We start from the raw sequence: 7,798 nt of genomic DNA, 5'->3' as shown, positions 1-7,798 counted from the left end.
CATGCTAGAAATAGGGATAATCTTCCAGATGCACCTTTGCCCACTGTAAGGGATTCGGGTTTTCATCAGGTACCGCTGTTCCGCGAGATGACGATGGTGCAGAGCAGAGGAGATTGGAGTTCTCACCTCCTGGCAGCAGTGTTTTGTCTTGCAAATTTGTTGGAATTTCAGCAAACAGTTCGATGAGTTATCAAAAGATTTCTAAGTTGCCTAGAGCTACCAGGCACTACATATGTAGGAAGGAGAAAGATTTGAAAAATGTAGGTATTTTAGAGGATGATGAGCATATAGATGGGATGTATGATAGTATGGTTTGTGCAGATACGATGACGGTGATGGAAAATATGCTGAAAGCTGATATGCAGAGTTGTCTCAGTAATGTATCAGTGTAGTCCCTGGACATGTTTCATGAAATTTCAGATTTTGTGTCACAGATAGAGTCAGAGGGTGACGTGACTTAGCAAAAAGTATTGAGAGCTGAAGAAATTCAACAAACAGAGTTTTCGCCTGATTATGATCAGCTACAGAAACACACAGGGCTGAAATATTTCAGCGAAAAGAGTTTACTACTGAAATATTTGAGCATCCAGAGTTTAGGACTATTCTTATGCAGTCCATAGAGTAGAGGGCTGAGGATATTCAGACCAGAGGGCAGAATTGCTAATTTACAGCAAGATTTGAGTAGTGCAGAGGATCATAATGAAGCCAGGGTTGACATGAAATACAAGACTGTGGATAAGAAGGTGAAGCCAGTAGCTGGACCTCTTCCACCTGACAGTGATCAGCAAATAGAGAGGGCTGCCAAGTAGCCAATTTTGAGGTGATCTTTATGCAGCATGTCCTTATGTACAAGTTACTATTGGTAATGTAAAAGATGAATTTCATTTCTTTGTTCAAGATTCCTGTAGTTATCCTATCATTCTTGGACAACCATTTATTTCTGAGTCTCGTTTAGAGACAAAGGCTCTTGATGATGGTCTCGGATAAGAAGCAAGGATAATGATAAAGCTGTTCAATTCCTAACTGTCTGTGTTAATCACCACCGGAATAGGGATCGATTGAGAGATCATCCTGTTCCTCCTAATGCCCGAGAATTTAAGGGTTTTCGGGTAGCGCTGCTATAAGTGGAGGCTATGGCAGTGCATCATGTCACAAAAAAATGCCTCCACATATGAAGGAGGCAAGGCCAAAAACTAATTTGTAGGTTTTTTCAGCCAATGGTGTGGGCTGTTATAAATAGTTTTCAACCATGAATAGGGCTGAAAGAAAGTATTTGAGTCATATGGAGCAAGAGCTGAAGCAAATTGATGTTTTACCTAAAGATGAAGAAATTTCAGGACTATTTTATGGGCTGAATTATAATGATACAATGGCTGAAATTTATACAGCTGTTCATACAGAAAATCAAGCTGAAAATCAGTCCATACAGGTATGTACATTGGATATGTATGACATAATTCAAGAATTTGCAGATTATGAAGCTTTTGGACAGCCAAACAAGGATGAAGTGAGAGTAGAAACAAAGTATAAAACAGTTGATACGAAGGTCAAGCCGGTAGCTACTCCTCTACTGCCTGAAAGCGAAGGATTGGCAGAAAGGGTATCCAAACAACCAAGCCTTCATGATCCTAAAGCTATTGGTCACCAATTTATAGCAGATTGTCTACAAAAGCTGAAAATTGGTGAAGACTCTTTCCTCTTACCGACTGAAAAGCAAATCTTCATGCAGATGCTAAAGAGCCATGGTAAAGCCTTTTCATTTTAGCCACATGAAATTGGTTGTGTGGATCCAAGCATTGTGGCACCAATGGTAATTTTTACGGTCCCACATGTGCCTTGGAATCTTAAACCAATTCCGGTTCCAAAGGCTCATTTGCCTAAGTTATTGGAACTTTTAAATGAAAAGATAAAAATGCAAATATTGGAGCCATCTGCAGCTTCATATTCCAACCGATGGTTTACCGTACCTAAGAAGAATGGATCTTTACGATTCATTCAAGATTTACAACCCATCAATAAAGTCAATATTAGAAATGTTGGATCAGGACCAATTGTGGATGAGTTTGCTAAAGCTTTTGCAAGTAGGGCAATCTATTCCATGGGAGACTTATATTCAGGCTACGACCAATTTCAGCTTGCTTTGGAAAGCCGTGACATTACCACAATGAAGACGCCTCTTGGCCTTATCCGCATGTGTACTCTACCTGAAGGGGCTACGAATTCAGTAGCTCACATGATGAATGCTATGCATAAAATATTGAGGGATTATATTCCTCAATTGACTCTTCCTTTTCTTGATGATGTTCTAATCAAAGGATGTGAAGTTCATGAGAAAAATGAAGAACTCAATGAACTTGGATGTCGAAAGTTTGTTTCTGATCATATTAATGATTGTACTCAAATCTTATCTAAATTAGAAGAAGTCCATCTTACTCTTTCACGAGCTAAATATGTTTTTGGAGTCGAAGAAGTCCTTGTGGTCGGACATATGTGTGGTCCATATGGCCGAAAGCCTTCTCCATCCAAAATAGATGCTATCGGCAAAATGCAGGAAGAACATACAAATGTTTCAGAGGTGAGAAGATTTCTTAGTGCATGTGTCTTCTACCTTATTTGGATACCACATTTTGCCCATGTTGCTGAAAGTCTTTATCAGCTTCTAAGAAAGGACCAAAGGTTTCTATGGGAAAAAGAACACACTCAGGCTATTCGAAAACTCAAGAAAATGCTGAGTTCAGCCCCCACTTTAAAGAGGGCTAACTACTCTAATGGACAGCCCATTATACTCACAGTGGACACAAGTCCTATTGGAATAGGATGGGCAGTTGGTCAAGATGACCTTGAAGGCAACAGATATGTAATCCGCTTTGGAGCAAAGGTTCTTAATGAACGACAAAGAAGGTATGCTCAAATTAAGAGAGAACTTTGGGGAGTAGTAACTGCATTAAAATGTGACAGGGAATACTTCATGGGCGCACATGTTATAGTTGAGATAGATTGTCTTCCACTCTTAGGCATGATCGCCAACTATTCCACTCCCGACATAGCCATGCTAAGATGGATAGCCTATATTAAATCCTTAAATCCTGATTTGAAACATATTGCAGGTAGAGATAATCCAGTTGTTGCTGACATGCTTTCATGTGCTAGATATATGGATAAAGAAGAAATGATGGATGAAGAAGAATCAGAGTTTATAAAATGATGTTGTTAATGCATGTACAAATCTGAAAACAACAAGTATATCTGAATCTAATATTGATTCAACAGTCAAAAATGCTGGTACAACAAAAATTACAGCAAGTACATCAGGTTCAGCTGCTAAAACAAATGTTACATCAGCAAAGGAAGGATGAAACAACCAAACAAGGACAATGGACAGCTAGTAAACAACATATTCAATGTTTTGTTATGGTTTGTTCATACTTTAAAGAAGAATATTATGCAGATGATTGGCTAAAAATTGGTCAATTTTTGAGCACTATGACAAAGAAGGAAGATTGGACTAATGAAGAATTCAAGAGGATTAAGAGAAAAGCTTATGGTTTTTTTCTTAAAGATGGTTACCTTTGGAGGCATGCGAAAAAGAAAGGAAGGGCGCATGTTCATGTCTTAGGAGATAAAAAGACACAAAGATAGGTCATGCAAGAATTCCATGAAAACCTATTGGCTAGTCATAGAGGCATATGGGACACTTTTGCCAAAATAAAAGAGAAATTTTGGTGGCAAAACATGTATAAAGACATTGAGCATTTTGTTGAGTCTTGTCATGTTTGTCAAATGTATTCTATGGTAAAGCATAGAGATGGGCTTTAGCCTACCTATCCTTTATCCATTCACTATAGATGGGTTATTGATTTAGTAACCATGCCTACAGGAATTTGGAACATGAGATATCTAGTACTTGCTGGAGAAGATCACACAAATCAAGTGGAAGGAAAGGCCTTGACAACAAAGTCCACTCATGCTGTTTGTAGATTTTTACTTGAAGAATTATTTTGCAAGTATGGATGTGTTGCTAAAGTAACTGTTGATAGAGGGGAATTGGATGCCGATGAGGCTCGCCATTTCTTTGCTCAATTGGGAATTAAGCTATCTCTTACTTCAGCCTACAACCCTGAAGGCAATGGTAAGAGTGAAAGAGGTCATCAACCAATTCTTAAAGCTTTAGCAAAATCATGCAAAGGGAAGTTGAGGGAATGGCCTAAAATGCTACCATTCGCATTATGGGCTGATAGAACTACCCATAGTGCAGTGATAGGATATATGCCAGCTGAACTTGTATATGGACAACCACCTGTTATGCCTATTGAGGAATTGATAGCTAGATAGGCAACTATCTTTAGTCCATGGCCCACGATATCAACACCATCGGCATCCATTGACCCACTACTAATGCAAGGTGTCATTGTAAATACCTACATGTAATGTAGTGCAACTTTAACATACAAACATTATGATGTTTATCATGTAGATGTAAAAGATAATCTAATCGACTATGGAAAACCATTGATCTACGTTTGCATCTCATAAATCTTTGATTCAAGTGTCCAATCTTGAAAGAGAAAGAAAAAGGCCATTGATTACGGTGTGCATTGGATTTCTTGTCTTAAAGATGGATATAAAAATATACACTTCCTAGCTTATTTTCATCATTTCAAATTTTTTTCAACTATTATCTTGTGTTGATCATAGTTCCCTAAAACAATTTCTTCTTAATCTTTCTCATTGTGATAAGAAATTGAACTTTTTGTATAGGGTCCAAATTTCCACAAAAGTGGCTTTTTAAAAATAAGAATAGTGTTATAGAATTCTTGTAGAGTGAACTTGGATTGCTTGTTTTGCAAGAATGCAAAATGTTGGTTATATGAAACTATTGAAACATATACTGGTAGATTTTATAAAAGCATGGAAATACCTTCAGCTAGAAAGTACAATGGAGGAAAGGTAAAAGAGTATTCCACTACTCAAGGTAATGAATTACATGTCTAACCTAAGGTCAAGGCAGGGATGGGTATCATCATGATGAATGTGTGTGTGTGTGTGAAAGAGAGAGAGATTCTTGTAGGTGCTTTAAAAAATATTATCGTAGTGTATGTTATGTCCCATATCTAATTATTAGAAGCTAAAAATTAACCTCAAAATAGTCTAACATTAATAATTCACATTTAAGATATCTACTTTGAATTCAATACATTGTCTTTAAAAGCATGAGAAGAGATTCTTCTAAGTTAAAAATTAATTGAAAGTTAAAATATTTCCTAAATTTTTCTAATATAAATAAAGCTAAAGTTAATTTAATATTTTTCAAGATTATAGGTTTTCAAATGTTAAAATTAACTTGCCAATAGTATACGACTTCATAAACATTTTGGCGATTGGAAGTTCAAAATTAACTTGCCAATAGTATACGACTTTATAAAAATTTTGGCGATTGGAAGTTCAAAATTAACCCTTTAAAAATATGTAAAGTTAGGCAAACATAAAAGTTTACATTTAACATATATAATTCAAATTAGCTAGCCAGCTGGCCAACATTGCTAGGATTTGTGAGCAAAGAAAATATTGCACAATAACTTCCCTTTGCTCACAAAAAATGAAATGAATGGCACATGCTACACATAATGATGTATATTCAATTGGTTTATGATTGAGCAGCTGCCTTGCAATGTATAATCACTTTACTTGCATCTCATTATGCAACTTGTGCATTGCATGCAACATAACATAATGCAAAAATTGTGGTTCACATGAAAAAAGGAAGTGGTACATGCTATACAATACACCTTGTATTATCTTGACATTGTTACTATGGTGCACCTATAATTTAATATGCACACTATTCTTTGTGGGTTTAGGAACTTGACGTTACCATGCAAAGATGGGTTTACAATAAAATTTTATGCGTACGTAAGTCATACAATCAGTAGCATGTATTCTAGACTTCACAAAGTCATAAATCTCACATACAAGCAATAAAGATCAAGGCCAAGGGAAATAGAGAAATATTATGTATCCAAGAAGAAATGGCTGAAGTCCCAAGGTCAAGGGAAATAAAGAAAAGTTAGTATCTAAGAAGAGATGGCTTAAGTCCAAAGGTCATTACATGACATTGTCTACACAAAAAGCAGCCCATATCCAAGTACAGTCTATTAATACATAGATATCCACTACAAGATACAAGCCATATACCAACGTTTAAAGTGATGGAAGTATTCATCCAAAAAATTAACCTCGTCATCGTTAAAACTGTCGGTATACACGTCTCTACAAAATCATTGCAATTTGAGTTGGAATGTGTGTCATAATTTACGTTGTGCAATGCATATTGCAATGCTTATTGGTGATGATTTTTGCAATGCTAATAGCGACGGTTACAAAGAGGGAGAAAAAAATGGGTGATTGGGCATGCAACCCTACCACCCTTCCAACCACATGTGTTAAATGATGTTCCATAAATTATTTGTAAGTTGAGTATACAACTGTTGGTGAAACATATGCATTGTGAGATACTGGAAGAAAATTGTTCATGATTTAATTTTCAAATAAGTACAATATTGACAATGATGTCTTATAAAATTGCATGGATTGATAGGGAAAAAAATATGAAATAGAAAAATATATCAATAAATACTATAAAAACTAAGTTCATAAAAAACATGAGAAATATATTGATGGAAGTCTACATATAGAAAGAGTCTACATGGACTATAGGTCCAAAAAAGGAAGGGATGTGTACTCAAGGAATCCAAGTGACTACTATAGCTTGTCACCATCTAAGAGCTCGTCCAAATGCAATGAAGCATCCAATAGACTCTACAATATAAAACAACCAAAGATTAATCTATATAACATAATGCATCACAAAAATACTTGAAACTAAAATCAAGAAAGAGGCATAACTTATCAGATTGTCATGTGTATGTAATCTATAGATAAGAGAAGTGAGACTGTGCCTCTCTACATAGCGAGTCTCCAACCCTGTGGAATCACTGTTTGTGATCGAGTGTTGTAAGGAAAACAAAGTAGCATTATTAGAAATAAGGTTTTTAGTATAAGTATTAAACCAAATAAGAAAGTGAACATAACCAAAAGAAAAATTACGAAATCCCTTCGGTATGTTTTTCTAATGGTCTACAATGTTGTGCTTAAATATCTATTAGCACAAATCCCTCATGTATGCCATCACTATTCTCCCCTCAGCATTTATGATCACAACACCAGTTTTCCCATCGACTAAGTACCCATACCGTGGTGGGGTGTGTCTCAAATGTGCCCTCTCCCATCTGCAACCACACTCTTGGGTATAACTAGGAGACCCCTATATGTTTGGTGTACTTGTAGGGGTAGTATCTCTTAGAATAGCACTCATAGGGAGGCCACATGTGGAAGATAGCTAAGTTAAACCTAGAGTCAAGGGAGTAGACATCTCTATAGGTGTGGCAAATCCTAGAGGTGATAAGTGTCCAAAGCATCAACAAGATGGTGACACTACATCAATGTCTCCACAACATGCACGTGAGCCACACTCTCTAGAACTAGTATAGAAGTGAGGAGTAGTAATTAACCATGGGGTCATAGCATATGTCACTACAACATATACATGCTATAATGACGTTTTCTTTATATATGAAAAAAATATCCCGTCGTCGCTATTAGCGTCGCTACAAAACCGTCACTATTTGCCTCGCTATTTTCGTCGGTATTAGCGTCGCTATTTAGTGATGCTAATATTGACGAAATTAGCAATGAAAATAGCGACGGTTATAGAGGAATTTTTTATGGTTGCAGTTTTTTT

The sequence above is a fragment of the Lygodium microphyllum genome, chromosome 10, assembly GCF_053477565.2.
Source record: "Lygodium microphyllum isolate KBCC chromosome 10, Lygodium_microphyllum_v1.1.10, whole genome shotgun sequence".
Lineage (NCBI taxonomy): Eukaryota > Viridiplantae > Streptophyta > Polypodiopsida > Schizaeales > Lygodiaceae > Lygodium > Lygodium microphyllum.
This window is presented reverse-complemented; position numbering follows the sequence as displayed.